This window comes from Marmota monax, unplaced genomic scaffold, assembly GCF_021218885.2.
Source record: "Marmota monax isolate L192 unplaced genomic scaffold, Marmota_monax_Labrador192_F-V1.1 WCK01_AAM20220418_F8-fsc00001, whole genome shotgun sequence".
Taxonomy (NCBI): Eukaryota; Metazoa; Chordata; class Mammalia; order Rodentia; family Sciuridae; genus Marmota; species Marmota monax.
In genome coordinates, this window is record NW_026693777.1 from 17,831,846 (window position 1) to 17,847,050 (window position 15,205).

Consider the following 15,205-nt stretch of genomic DNA (forward strand, 5'->3'; position numbering starts at 1 on the left):
CCCCCAACTCAAGAAAGTAAGAAAGAAAAAAAGGAAGGAAGGAAGGGAAGGGGGAAGAGAAAGGAAAGACGAGAAAGGAAAAGACCCACTAGCTGTTATGGTATTTCATTGCATGATCATTACAGATTTTATATCAAATATTTTTGCAAAAAAGTGGGCTGTGATGATTATGTGAAAAATTTCTTTAAAATTGTGCCAGTATGGGGCTGGGGTTGTGCCTCAGTGGTAGAGCACTTGCCTAGCAAGTGTGAGGCACTGGGTTCGAGTCTCAGCAACACATAAAAATAAATAAAAATAAAAAATATTGTGTCCATCTACAAATAAAAAGAAAAAAAAAATCTGTGCCAGTGTTACTTTAAAATCATTTATTACTAAACCATCTTTGCTGTAAGATTAGGATGCATGGAATACTCATGAATATGCGTTAAAATCCAGTAGTTGAAATTGACACATGTCATTTCTTTGTGACAGTTTAGTGAACATTTTTCTGGTCTGAAAAAAAAAATGAACACACTAGTTGTAATTGATTTGTGCATTGAGGTAAAAATATTACACTTGAGAACATTTACTACACTGTTGTGAAGTCGGGACTTATAAAACTTAATCTTCTGGGTCCAAAGAGTCTGTGCTATCATTGGTTTGGTTATCTGACCCGCCATCCTCAGCATCATCAAAAGATGGTTTGTCATCAGTACCACAGCACTCTAAACAAACCCTGCCAGTGGGCTTTCAAATATACTGATGATGTGTGAGTGCTGAGAATTCTAGACTCGCAGCTTACAGTGCTTAGGACAGACAGCATCCATATGCCACTGGTGACTCTGTTTGCTGCTGTGTTTACCTTTTAAGTGGTGAGAGAAACAGAATTGTGCAATGAAAGGTTACAAACCAAGTTTTGGACTGAAGGGATGTGACATTATGTGGTGAAGTATAGTATTCAAGCCCTGTTGGTTTTCTCCTCTCATTAGAAGCTATCCTGTCTCAATCAGGGCATTAACAGAGCAAAACTTTAAAGACTTTAACAAATCATTTGTTGCTTTATGTACAAAGTTCTAGAGAAACAAAAAGAGTTGTGATTTGGAAATTTCACTGTCATCTTAGGCTGTAGTACATATCCGTGCCCACAGTAAATATAAATAAATAGATATATAAGTAGGTACATAGAACTATCAATAGTTTATCTAACTATAAAATACTGTTGAGTTGAATTGAATCATGCTTGCATTCACTCTAGCCAAGGTCAAATACAAACTTCTCTGTTTCTATCATTTTCATTCCCTATGGAAAAATCTTGTTCTATGTCGTGGGTGGAAAAGTTAAAACTTGCACCATGCCCAGACCACAGGGTCACTGTACCTTCCCAGCATCACTAGGACCCTTACCATTTTATCATGGAAGAACCAGAGGATTGTGAGCCATTTCTTCCCCACATCAGCCAGGTGACAACCCAGGCTGCTTGATTGCAGACCTTGGCTTGGTCTCACTGCCTCTGTGACATCAGGCCTGCTGTCGTTGGTCCACTGCAGAAACGCCAGCTCAGCCTGTTCCTAATCTTTGTATGAACAGAGACCCTGGGTTTCACACTTTGAAAATCGATCCGGACTTTGGCCACTGAATGTCAGATGTCCCCTGGGCAATCACGGCTGCAGTATAAAGCCTTGTCATCCAGGGCCTAGGAGCAGGCCCTGGGGGACAAAGAGGCCTTTGTGGTTGTCATGGGCAGTGGGAGTTTTGTATCCTTCCCTGTGTCCCAGGCTCTCTAGTATGTCCTGACCGAGATCTGTGGGTAGCTTCTTCCTTAGGGGAGGCCCACACCCTTTGTCAGGTGCCCCAGGGCCAGAGCTGCCACTGCAGAGCCCATCCATTCATGGCTGCAGTTGTTCATTCATCCAGTGACATTCCCTTGGGCCTCACCCCTCTCCTATCCCTGTCACCCATGCTGAGAACAGAGCAGGAATGTGGGCAGGCCGGGTCCCTGCTCTCCAGGAGCTTCTGAAAGCAGGGGCTTAGTTGACAGCCACCTAGGTAATGCCCCAACCAGTTCTATGAGTGTGGCTGACCAAGAAGAGCTACAGAAACCTAGAAGTCCCATGCACACCCAGGCCTGAAGGACAAGGTGTCGTTGACCAGGTGGAGGTGTGGGGAGAGCATTCATTTAATACACATACCAGCTGCAGGTTTAGTGCTTTACAAGTCCTAACCTGTCTCCTTCTCACTGACAACCCTGTCACCAGGTACTGTTAGCATCTTCATTTTCCTCATTAGCATACAGAGCATATTTAAAACAGGGATGGAGAGGACCATCCAGGGAGTGAGAACAGTCAGACCAAAGGCGAGGTCCCCTGGTAGAGCTCTGGGATAACCCTGCTTAAGGATGTCGTTGGGCTGGGAGTGCAGCTCAGGGGCAGAGCACCGGCCCAGCAAGCATAAGGCTCTGGGTTCCATCCCCAGGATGGCAGGGGAAAAAAAAAGGACCTTTCAAGTAGACAAAAAAATAGTAGTTAGGGAGGTGGAGAGGCAGAGGCCCAGGTGTTGGAAAACAACAGAAGAGAGTGCTTCTAGAAGGAAGGAACACGCACCTGGGCAAATGTGGCCAATAGCAGGGGGGATGAGACAGCCTGAGAACTGACCGATAGCTATCAGCAAAGGCAGTTACAAAAAGTTCCAGAAAATAAAAAGGACTAAGGACCGATACTATATGATTCCTTTGAGGAATTTAATTCTAAAAGGAAAACAGGTTGATAGCTGAAGGGCAGCCCAGTTGCAAGGGATTTTGCCTTAGGGGGTAGGGTAGTGCTGATGGGGTAGAGAGAATGCACGTAGCAAGGAGTGGCTCCTGGGATTGCCCTGGGGGATGGAATCCACGGTGAAAGGGCAGGACAGCCGGTGGGCATTGCAACCTGCTGACTTTTAGTGGCAGGTCTCTGGAATATCTCCTTCAGAGCCTGCTGGGTTGATTCTTTCCCCCTTGTCCTCTCTTGAGATCTTAGCAGAGCCACCAAGAGAGGGAGGCAACATTCTTCTCTGGACACCGCCAGGGCTGCAGGCATCTTGGAACATCTGTCCCCTGGGTGTCAACAGCCTTAGCCGTGGGCTTAGGCTGAGAGGAGGGCTCTGCTGTATCCGGAGGAGATATGGGCTGAGAAGGAGGAGGGCCAGCTGCATCAGCTTGTGTTCAGGGACATTTCTCAAAACCTCTTGCTTCTCAGGAGCCCCGGGGGCTTTGAGGACTTGGACTAAGGGATTTCTGCTGTTATGTAATGGACATAGTATCAAGTCATTCAAAAACAAGTTCCCTGTGAACCAAATTCCAGCAAGTTAATTTAAAACTTACCTCACAGAATTTCCAAAGGACTAAATTGGCCAATCAGGACCCTAGGGGTGATTTACTCCTTTTCAAAAAGGTTTGAAAACTTAAGAAATGTGTAGCTCAAGGTAGCCACTGCCTGTTCTGTCCCAGAACTCCAAAGTATGTCTTCTCAGCCTGATTGTGTTTGACAGAGAAATATGCAAACAAAAAGAGGGGGAGGAACTAACTTTGGAGAGCTTTGAATGCAAAATCAGGGGATCCCCCATGAGGGAAAAATTCCTCTGGTTACCCAAAAAGAATTGGGTAAATGAGGCAGAAACATCAGTGGTATAAGACAACTAGCATGCCACAGTACTGGTTACTTCATTAACCACTTGCTCATTAACAAACAACAACAACAACAACAAAAATATTTAAGTTTTAAAAATAACATGTAGATATATCCTCCACCCCGTAACCCCCCAGAATGTCCAATTCTCTTTCCTCATTTTATTGTAGGTTGTATTGTAAATTGTTTTCCTACAAAGTAATAAAATGTAAATGTGGGTTTTAGGTATGCGAATGTTTCAGGTTGGCTGAGCATGAATTCCCAACCAGTTCTGGGTTGAGGGGCCTATGAGGAAGCTGCAGAGTGAATGGGAGGGGGGAGGGAAGGGAAAACAAGACATTCCCTATTGTTCTAGTTTGAGAAAGCCAGGATTTAGGAAGCCCTGTGATTTGATGTGAACTGGAGACCTTCAGGGGCATGTTTAGGAGTGACTGGAAGCAGTCAGCAGCCCCTAAGGAGAGTTTTTCCAGCCACAGAGGAAGACAGGAAGAAGGCAGGTGGCACAGTTCTCCACCTCTGGGGGGCTGAGCCTCACTCCTATGAAGACCCCCTGCAGATAGAGTCCAGGAGAGGGCCAGGGGCAAAGGACGTGTCCCCTGTGGAATATTGTAGAATAGGGGCCTGGTTTGGGACCCCAGTGGCCCCGAAGGCTGCTGGGAGGCCTTCCACAGGCATATTAAGTTTTTTTTTTTCAGACTCATCTTCTAAGTTACAATGGTAATCAGTGGTGAGTAAGGATTTCCTTCCAGAAATTTCTTAAAATGAAGCCATTTTTGTGAAATGGAGAAATACCTGAAACTTCAGGGAGGAAGGAAAAACTTCCCCAAAGAAGGTGACTTTGGTTTCATATTTTTGGATGGAAAAATCCAACTTTTGGTACACTTGAAGGAAGGCTGGGCCTGGCAGGATGGATGGAAGGTGAGGGGTATGTGAGGATCCTTGAGAAGTCGCCTAGGGGACCAGACAGTCAAGAAGGCCAGTGAAGTGGGAGAGAGGGTGGACATCCTGATTAACAAGAGTTTAATAATAGCCAGGAGCTTCTGAAAGCTTCAGGGAAGGTGATTTGCTTCAGAGAAGCCATTAAGGACAAGAAAGTCCTGCATGAGGGATGACCCTCAGCCTGCAGGTGACTGTGAAATGGGAAGGATGCTGAGAAAGAATCCTCAGATCAGATACAGAGGAGTTATCAGGTGAGGTGACTTAATGGAGGTGATAGCACGAAGATAAACGGGACAGCAAAGCAGTGGAGAAACCCACTGTTGCTGGTCCCCCAGGGCCTAGAATGTATGCTGCCTGACTGGACCTCCTTGTGTATCCCAGGACCCAGAATGGTGCCTCGTGAGGTTGACACTCGTGAACTATTTGTTGAATGAATGGACGGGCGAAGAAATAACAACTAAAATGTTTTTGAGTTTTCTGAAGAGAATAGTTTGTAATTCCTCAAACAGAATTATCAGGTGGTCCAGCAATTTCACACATAGGTGTACACCCCAAATGACTGACCAGGAGGTTTGAACAGATGCTTGGATACTCATGTTCATAGCAAAGTTATTCACAATAGACAAAAGATGGAATCAACTATCCATCAACTGATGAAAGAATAAATGAAACGTGGTATAGTCATACAATAGAATATTATCCAGCCTCATCAAGGAAGGAAATTCTGATCCGTGCTACACAACATGGTTGGACCCCGAGGACATGACTGCTAAGCAAAATAAACCAGTCACCAACCAAGGGACCATGAATCCACTTGTATGAAACATGTAGAATAGTCTGATTCATAGAGGCAGAGTAGACTAGGGGTCAACAGGGGCAGGGAAAAGAGAAGAATGGAGAGTTATTGTTAAATGGATATAGAGTTTCACTTTGGAGAGATGAAAAAGTTCTGAAGATAGATGCTGGTGGTGAAAGAGGCAGCAGTCTGAATTTACTTAACTGCCACTGAACTCAGAAAATGGATAAATAGTAAGTTCAATGTAACATTTATTTTACCACAATAAAAATGGCGGAAAAATCATAACCCTGAAACACGGAACAAACAAGATGCATGGAGCTCACAGAACATGCTAGAATCTTTCCTAAGCGCCCCCCCTGCCCCCCGAAACTTTCATTCATGTAATTCTCACAATCACCCTGTGAAACAAGTACTATCATTTCCCCAACGAGTGCCAGGTACTTTACACGTATGGTTTCTTATGGGGAAAACCCTGTACTGTGGGTTAGTTACTATGTTCATTTCATAGATGCAAAATTGAGCCCTAGAGATGGGAAGACACACAGCTGGCAAGGTGACTGAGCAGGCTGACAGCTCAGGGTAGGGTGAGCCCAGAAGCCCCCTGGTTTCCTTACACTGCATTGTCTCTTGCAGCCAGAAGGAGGAGAATCAGTGGTGGGCAGAGTTCAGCAGAGGGCATGTATTAAGCACCTACTGAATACTCAGTTTTGTACTTAGTAACTAAGAAGACCAGAAAGGTAGAAAACGCTAGTGTTGCCCTCATGGAGGTTGGGGTGGGGGGGAACGTGGGTCAGCCTGCCAGCACAGAACCATCTCAGATTGTGATGCGTCCAAAGGAAGAGAGTCAACGTGGTGAGGTCCATGGGAAAACTTCTGTGGTAGGGGCTTCCTAAGAGGGAGTTGTTTGGCACACACCACATGCTAGGCGGCAGAAAAGCCCAATTGTGTAACTATGAATAATGCTAACCAAACTCACAATCCCTTGTCCGCAAGTCTAAAATCCACAGATCTCAGAAAAACTTTCATTTCTCTCTCTTTCTACCTTCCTCCCTCCCTCTCTCTCTCTTTTCATTAATTTGACACCAAACATGTAAATGTGACCTGAACTGGACTTGCTATTTGCAGTCTCCAAAAACAATGTTGGCACATTGGGTTCCTCATTGTGAATGGTGTAAGCATCATGGGTGGTAAGATCGGCATCCAAGGGGCTAGATGCTAGAGATGGTTTATGTACCATATTGCCCCCTAAAATAAGGAAAATTCTGATATCTGGCCCTCAGGGACTGGGCTGCTGGGCTGTTAATCTCACATGACAGACCATGTGACACAGGCATTCTGTCAAATGCTATACCAACATTAACCCGTTTAATCCCTATAACCGTTTAATCCCTACCCTGTCTACAAGACAGGGCCTATTATTATTCCCATTTTATAGGTAAGGAAATGGAGGCCAGAGAAAATAAATAACCTGGTTTCTAAGTGATGGGGCCAGGCTAAACCTGAGGTCTCCCTGTCTGCATGAGAGCATTGCCGTGACAGCCTTGGTGAGAGTGGCTTTAGGATCCAGGTAAAGATGGAGTTGGACTGTGGAGGCACAGGAGGAAGAAATGGACCCCAGCGAAGGGTTATCCATCTGGGTGTTGGCAGGGAGAGGAGGGCAGGTAAGGGTCAGAAGTGACATCCCAGATCAGGTGGGCAGCCAGGCTTGGAGGCTACAGAGGGGTTGGATTTTTCAGGTGAGCCTCAGCTCCCTGGGGAGGAGGCTAAAATTTGGACAGGACAGGGCCCTGGAGGCCTGGTTCTCCAACCCTGGCCTTTAACCTGTCATGAACTCCCAGACATCAGAGACACCATCAGGCCTATAGATATTCCCCTTTCTATCGAAAGAGGAAGCAGCCACAGAAGATCCCCTCTGCCCACTCTATATGGTCTGAAGAGGAACCTGGATGTGATTTGGAGTTTTTGAAGAAATCTTGCTTTGATGTGGTCCAATCCAACTTCTTTATTTGCTGGCCAGACAGGGACTGTGGGAGGCGATACCCCAGTGGGAACCGACTCAGGGGACTGTATCGTCTAGGGACCTCCAAGAAGGGGTTTCCCAGCCCTGGCCTTGTGACTCCTCAGTGACTCAAATTATCTCCAGAGCTGCTGAAACCTTCTTAAGGCAAAATTTAAATACTGAAATAAACATTCTACCAAAATAAACCCATGGAAAAAAATAAGCCTATACCAACCAGTATTTTTTTGGAGTAGATGGGGAAAGAGAATTATAATCTTTTTTTTAAAGATGTCAGTTATTCTAAAAATGGGTAATCAGGCAGTGCACAGGGGAGCCCTGGGTCTGGTCTTAACTCTCCTCGCTATATTACATTGGACATGCCTAACAATGGACTTGCCATGGTTGCTGGGAGGATCAGGCAAGCTAGGGTCCATGATCAGGGTCTGAAATCATAAAGTGAGATGGAGAGAGGATGGGCGCTGCCTGCTCATCACCCTTCAGCAGAAAATATTTCTTCTCATCTGCTTTGATTCTGCTTTCCGATGGAGAGGAACCTAATATGTTTCATTCTGGGCTCCTTATTCCCACACTTCTTTCCCAGCCTCAATTTCCCTTTTAGTCACACTAAGCCAGCCCATGCCACAATGACAAGGAAGACCCTAAGTTTCAGTGGCTTAAACAACTAAATTTTTTTTCTTCCTCTGATAAGAATGGACAAAACTTTTCCCATCTTGTAACCATGCCATCCTGTGTGTGGGCAATAAGTTCACAGTGGCCTGGGACCTGAATGATTTGGGCCCAGAAGTGACACATGTCATTCATATTCCATTGGCCACAATTTTTCAGATGATTCCTCCCTAACTTCAAGGAAGACTGGGAAATGCAGAGGAGCACATGGATTTTTGGTGGACACAGAGAGTCTGTCCCACAGCATCCTCACCTCTAAAATGTGAGGGTTGATCTGAATGGTCTCAAAGTAGGCATCACCCAGCTCTGGTCCTCTTAAGGGGGTGCCCCTCCCAAGTCCCAAATATTTCCAACCTATGAGGCCGAATGGTTTCAGGTGACCCTAGATCGGCACAAATGTTTTGCTTTCTTGAAAGAAATAGGGCCAGACTTTACACTGATGGAGAGCTGATAGCCATGCTGTTGGCAGACTGGGGCCACCAGTCCCTGCATCCCTTTTTCCCTTTGGTATCTCTAGAAGAAGTCAGGAACAATTTTAAAGACTTCCTTGATTGCTTTTTTCCTCTTTCTCTATTTGTGCACTCTCTATCTTCTTTCCTGGTCTGGTGAGATCCACATTAATCAATGGAAAAATGCCGACCAAGATAATTAAAGATGGTCTATGCATTTGAAAGGCAATGTGTGAATTGTCAGATCAGGAATAGGCCACAGATGTAAGATTCCTTGGTTTCAGCAAGAGCATTTGACAAACCCTCAGGTGGCCTCAGGAGAGAGTTGAGGTGCTCAACCTGGGTGATAGAATCTTGTCACATGCTACGGGGCTGACCTCATGCATACTCCCATTGTGATAACTGGGCTTCTACCTTCTTCAGGAGACTGAATCTACCTTGAATCTCTGTTCTGTTAGAGAATCCTTATCACGGTTGCCTGGTCCATACTCCAATTTCCCTAAAGGAGTGTCAGAGGCCTCAGAATATTGCCTCTTCTCAATTCCTTATCACCATTCAGCAACTTGCCAGCTAGAGCATCTGCCTTGACTGGGTCAGGGGCTCCCAACTCCAAGTGATCCTGTACCTGGGTGTAGGCTTCCAGGGTCCCTTGGCTGTTCTAAAATTCTTAGACTCTCCTTCCATAAAAAAATAGGACCTCCCCTTGAATGGGTCAGTCTTGTGACTACTTTGATCAGTAGAGTATGAAGAAAGTGATATTCTGTGATTTTGGAGGCTTGATCATAAAAGGCCTATAGCTTCTGCCTGGGTCTTCTGCAATAGTCACTCTGGGAACCCAGCTGCCAGACTAGGAGAAGCCCAAGTAGCATGGAGGTGACACAGGTAGTTCTGTGTGTGGCAGTCATGGAAGAGCCCATTTGACTCATTCCAATGCAGGTACCAAATGTGAGAATGTAGAAGCCTCTAGATAAGTCCAATCCCCATTTAGTTCACTGCACCCCCCCACCCTGCCCCAGGCCCCACATGCTTTTCCCAAATGAAGCCTTAGAAATGGCAGTACTCTGTCCAAATTCCTGACCCAGGAATCTTCCTCCATTAATATGAAGATGGAAGATGGAAGGATCAAGGTTCAACTTGGACCCTTGTTCAACTTCCTGGAGAAGTTAGAATCCCTCTCATAGAGGGCTGTATGGCTCATTCCTATCGACTCTCTTTGGTGACCATTTATAGGGGGAACAGCAATGAGAAAGGTAACAGGAGGATTATAGGGAAATTGTGGCTCACAATTGGAGACAGGGCACAGTGATGATAGTTGCTCCATTTGGGTAGTCACCATCTAGGCTCTGACATCTATTGGTCCCGCCCTCTTGGCAAAGGTGAGGTTGCCCCTGTCCGTGTGCCCTACTTCATTCTTTAGGAGTCCTCACAGCATCACCCTTCCCTCATCTCCAGACAATTCTGAGTTTCTGAGCATCCCACACCTTGAATGTTCTTGAGTTATCTCTTGGTCTTCTTTTCTGCAGGCTAAATAAAAATTCCCATAATTAATTTTACAACCTAGTCATCATGACTTCTTCTGAAATCTCTCCAAGCATCTCCTTTAATTTTTAGGGCCTCCTTTTGATGGCTGGAGGCTAAGCCCTAAGTACATAGAGACCAATGACAAGATTGCCTCCTGCTTTCTCTCTGCCTCTCTGCTTAGGTTTCTGTTTAATAACCGCTGAAGTCGCTCGTGTCGATGTTATGCACAGTGTACGGAACACCCCACGCCCCTTATCTCAGTCCATCAGCCCTTCTGCGTGATCTTAATATTTCCACTGATTCAGTGAAGCGGGGCCCACTGTGGTCTTTATTTAGATTGTCCTTATTATACCTGTGGGTAGATTTTGTAGGCAGGTCTTAGCACAGGTTGACTGTGGGTTTCCTTTTAAAAGGTCAGTGTGAAACAGGAAGTGTGACTAAGAAAGTCTTCTTCCTCCAAGAAGCCTCATTTCATTAGCTGGAAAAGGTTCTTGCCCCTTCCCCCCCCCCCCCCCCGACTTATTCATGACCCAAGCAGACACGTATCAAAACAGCACATATTTCCCAAAACAGTGGAACGTGCACACCAAGGCTCATGTGCGCAGTTATTTCTCAGGTTTGCTCCATCTTGGGCCTGTCCTGACACCAACATGTGCTGTCTGTCATGAATCTGAGAACAGGTAGGGCCCTAAGAGATCTTAGCCACTGTGTGACTGACCAGGGAGGACAGTGGAGCCCAGGAGCTCCAGGCTGAGCCAGAATGGGAATTGGGTCTCCTGACTCCCAAGCCACATTAGCCCAATTAACCCACATGCCCAGCATACTAAGCATCTGGGAGGCCCCTGCATCTTTCTTCCTGGAGCACACAAACCGGGTGATGTAGTGTGGACACGAGTTTGTTAGGACAGGATCCTGGGCAAATTAATGTAGGATTCCTGATGGGGGTCCCTTTGGGGGAAGTAGTTGCTGCCCTTTTGGTGGCCTGGTTTGTAACTTTATTTCTGTTTCCTCATCTATAAAATAAAAAAAAAAGAAAATATTTGTGCTTATCTTTAGGGTTATCATGAAGGAAAATAAATGAATACACATAAAGCGTTCAGAAGAGTCTCAGTGGGTGCCGGCTCTGCCAGTGTTAGCTATTGCTATTCTGGTGGGTTCGTTAGCTTTCCTCCATTCTATTCAACTCGACAAGAATCTGGCACCAACTAAAGGCTTTGCTGGGGCTGTGAATAGGGCTACATTGAGGCTCCACCTTAATCCTGGCCGGTCTCCCTGAAGCCAGAAGTTTGCCTTTAGAGCTAAAAGAAATAATATGGATGGCCCAATGCAGACTCAGCACTGATGGGTTGTAGGGGTGTCTCTTCAGATAGGATGTGTGGCAGGGAACCCACCCTGAGATGGCCTGTTTCAGGCTGTGTGTAGTGTCTACTCCTTAAAGACCTTTCCCGTGTCCCTTCTGGCTTGGCCGCTGTACTGAAGGTATGGATTGAGGAGCAGGCTGGGGGCTCCATATGCTTGGACCTAAGGCAGAGCAGAATGTCGGATAATGGGAATGGGAGCCCTGGCCAGGTTCAAAGGTGCTGGGTGCCAGCCCAACTCCACCTTTATCAGCTGCTCTAGTTCTCAATGTCTTTCCTGGGACATTCCAAGGGTGGGAGCTAAACCTCAACTCTAAAAGGCATGTAGATACTTTTGACCTTCGAGTTGCCTCCTTCTGCCCAACAGCTTCCTAAAAATGTAGACTTGCCACATCAGAAGAAGGGTGGACCGTTGCAGTGTGGGCCCTGTGTCAGCAGGATTTACGAGGGGGTGAACTCGAGCTACAGCAGCACACATAGGGAACTGAACAGCACTGAGTTTTAATAAAGCTGAGTTGTGTTCCACACCAATCTGCATTCTTCCAGCACCAATATGAACCTGTGGGCTCTGTGTCAGCCCATAGCTGTCCTCTTCCCTACCTCTCTGCCTACCTGGGTCAGAGAGCCTCTTTCCAGGAGTGAAGCAGATGTGTCCCAGTATAGAGATGGCCATTGTGCCATTGTCTGCTGCACGAGAACATTTTCTTTTCCCAAATCCCCTGGTGAGTAGGGAACAGTCATTACCTGAGTGCCCTGGGTGGGCACTGGGCACGGGTGATGGAGGATTTCTTAGCAATCTGCTCTTTTTCTAGTTGGGATCAAAATAATCCTTCATTTCTTTATGGATCTGTACCTGGAATTCATTCAGTCTTAAATCACCATGCACCAAACTTTTTATTCACTTCTAGGTGATTTGTAATGAAGAAAATTCTTAAAACTACAGCAACAATTTTTTTTTGATAATTTGTAAGAGGGATTGCTAGTTATTTTTCATTTATAAACCTAGTATTTATCATGTCTTAATTTTCCTGTTGCTTATTTTGTTCCAGAGTTTCTTATGCAGTTTCTTATGCAGATCTGGGAAGAAATAGTAGAAAAGAAAAGCAGGCCTTGGTTTGGGGGATTGGAATAGGAAAAAGTTGCAACTCCCAACATCTTATTTTCTGAACATCTTCTGAGCCTGAGAAAATGGCTCTCAGCTGCTCTGGCACTTACGAAGCAGCCCTTGCTTTTCCTCCAAACCCCCGGTGCAGTTGTAGCCTGGGAAGCACCCACCTCACTCCCAGCCTTCTGGGCATGGGTCAGGGTGAAGATGTGTGTGCAGCTGGGGGGCAGGAGCCTCACTCCCTAAGGTGCTGAGCTGGCCACACTGCCTGTCTCTCCCAATTAGTTCCCCAAAAGGAACAAAGCCTTATTTCTTTTCCTCTCTTAGTTCCCAGGCACTGGTTGGGGAAAGACAATCCTTGGCAGCTGAGGGGTTAAACAGAAAACTCAGTGAGGGGGTGGTGACAGGCAGCTGCAGCGGCTCCTCAGAGCCCACTCCAGGCTAAACAGAGGCCCCAGCAACTCCTTGGAGACTTGAACCCTGGGCGATGGAATTTTCCCTTGCGTGGAGGCTATTGTCCTCTGGAAAGGGCCAGGGCCAGAGGAGGGCTTGGGGAGCACTGATCTCCCTGAGCCACAGCCAGGGAACTCCTGAGAGCCCAAGGGCTCGGTCCCACCCAGCTGGGCTTGGGTGAAAAGGCAATGGGGTGCAGCCTACCCCTCCTCCTTTGGAAAAAAGGTGGGGTGGTGGGGACTTCCAAAGGCCTGGGCACCAGTTGTTGCCCCACTCCTCAGCCCCAACCAGCCAGTCACTGGAATGGAATAAAAGGCTTGGTTCCCGTAGCAACCAAAGTCCTATGGTTTTTTCAAGGAGTACAAGATGGGCCTGGGGAGGAAGGGAGGTGGAAATGAGGGCGGGGTAGGGGAGCTGGAGGAGGGAGGGGAAGGGGGAGGGGCAGCCTGTTACCATGGCTGGTTGAGTTTGAGTGTCAAGGGGAGTTTCTGTAGGTTCTGGCCTGGGAAATACAGGATGCCCTAAGCGTTGGGGGTGCTCTTAACGGCTTCTCTGTTCTGTAGGACATCAGTGGCCCCTGGTAGGAATGGGCACGTGTGGGCCTCACGCTGACCTCAGGGGCAGGCCCAGGAGTGCTGAGCAGAGCCTACCTTTAGAGGTAACTAGGCAGGGCCCTGGGTTATAACTGGAGCCCCTGGAGGTGTTGATGGAGGCTCGAGCCCATCGAGAGCTATTTGTGAACTGGAGATTAGGAGAGCAGGCGCCTGCCTCCTGGATCTTGCTGGACTAGACACAGCTATTTTTAATATGGAGCAGGAGAGGCGCTGAGACCCGGACAAAGCGCAGAACCTGGGCTGGCTTCATCCCAAGCACTGATTTGTGAGAGGAGTTTAAAATCTGTCCACAGAGCAAGCAGATGGGTTTAGCTTCAGTGAAAACAAGCGATAAGGACAGGAGACTTTGTCCCAGGACTTGGGGATGAGAGGTCCCAGCATATCGTCACGAGCACAGAGGTCATGGCACCCTTGGTGTGACCCTCTCTGAGACTTTGTCTTGTGAGGGCTTCTAACCGAGCACTGGCAGGAGCATCTTCTATGATGCCCATAAGAGTGTGTCCTGTGCAAAACGGGACAAAAGAAGCAGCCTATAAATTGATATGGCAGCTTAGGAAGAGAAATAAATAGTCCATACTGTTCAAGAATCTTAAAATGATTTAAAAACAACAACAACAAACCCCCCCAAACAAAACAAAAACCAAACTGCCTGGTACAACCGGGCTGTTTTTGGAGGTGACAGGAACTGGGTTCTAGTGGCAGGGCTGGCTCCCTTGGTTTTGCTGTTGCTTGAGGATCTGGGCGTGGAGAGGGAGGAGGGGAGAGGTCACTGCATTTTCCTGAGAGGGTGGCTAGGCCATCACTGTGAAGGACTTCCTCACGCTCTCCAGGGTCAGTCCCTTCAAAGCTTGGCTCTGAAGGGTACGTACTATCTGAAAGACACAATTTGAGGAAACCTAGAGGGCGGATCCGAAGATGAGGAAACACCTGGGTGGCAGGTCCCTGATAAGGAAACAATCCCAAGTTACCACTGCAGCTGCTGCCTGCGTGACCTATGGCCAATCTGAGGGCCACCTGCTTTAACAGTCATCATCAAATAATAATAATATTAGGAAGATCAAAGAATCACTTATCACCTAATTAATTTACTTACCCACTGGTGAGTTGGCAGAGAAACAAGTCCAGGCAACAAAGAAGAGCAACCCATTTAGAAAATACAGAGAATGGCGTCCCAGAGAAGAGAAACTCACCAGAGAAGCAGACTTACCTGCACTCTCTCTGGTGTGCATATGGCCTCATTTAACTTCTATGGCAATTCAGTGAAGTTGGTGGGATGATTTCTACCATTTTGTAGATGAGAAAACTGAGGCTTGGGTAGGTTAACTTGAGCGAGATCACAGAGCCCAAGATGGAGAGCCCTGGGTTTGGAATCCCATCTGATTATCTTACATCTATACAATGGTCTATTGTCAGTCACAAAGGCACTTTCAGATATGAAATCTCCCTTGCTTCTCCAAACCACTTATTAAGGCAGAGATTATTCCCATTGACAGCCACAGAAACTGAAGGTCATGGAGTTTAAATGACTTATCCCGATCACAAGACGAGAGTGTGGTGAATGAAACTAAGTCCGCTTTGGGACTTTTCCCACACTGCCTCGTTTCCTGGTTTCAGGTACAATTCTCATAGAGTCAAGATTTTCG

At 46.7% G+C, this 15,205-nt stretch overlaps 1 long non-coding RNA gene across 1 annotated transcript; it reads right to left on the reverse strand.

Moving 5' to 3' along the window:
• Positions 1 to 383: 383 nt before the first annotated feature.
• Positions 384 to 3,460, reverse strand: LOC124104790 (uncharacterized). The gene is made up of 3 exons (XR_006855514.2): positions 3,335 to 3,460; positions 1,383 to 1,552; positions 384 to 492 (listed from the first exon to the last, which is right to left on the reverse strand). It is a non-coding gene; the product is annotated as an uncharacterized LOC124104790 (long non-coding RNA).
• Positions 3,461 to 15,205: the final 11,745 nt, after the last annotated feature.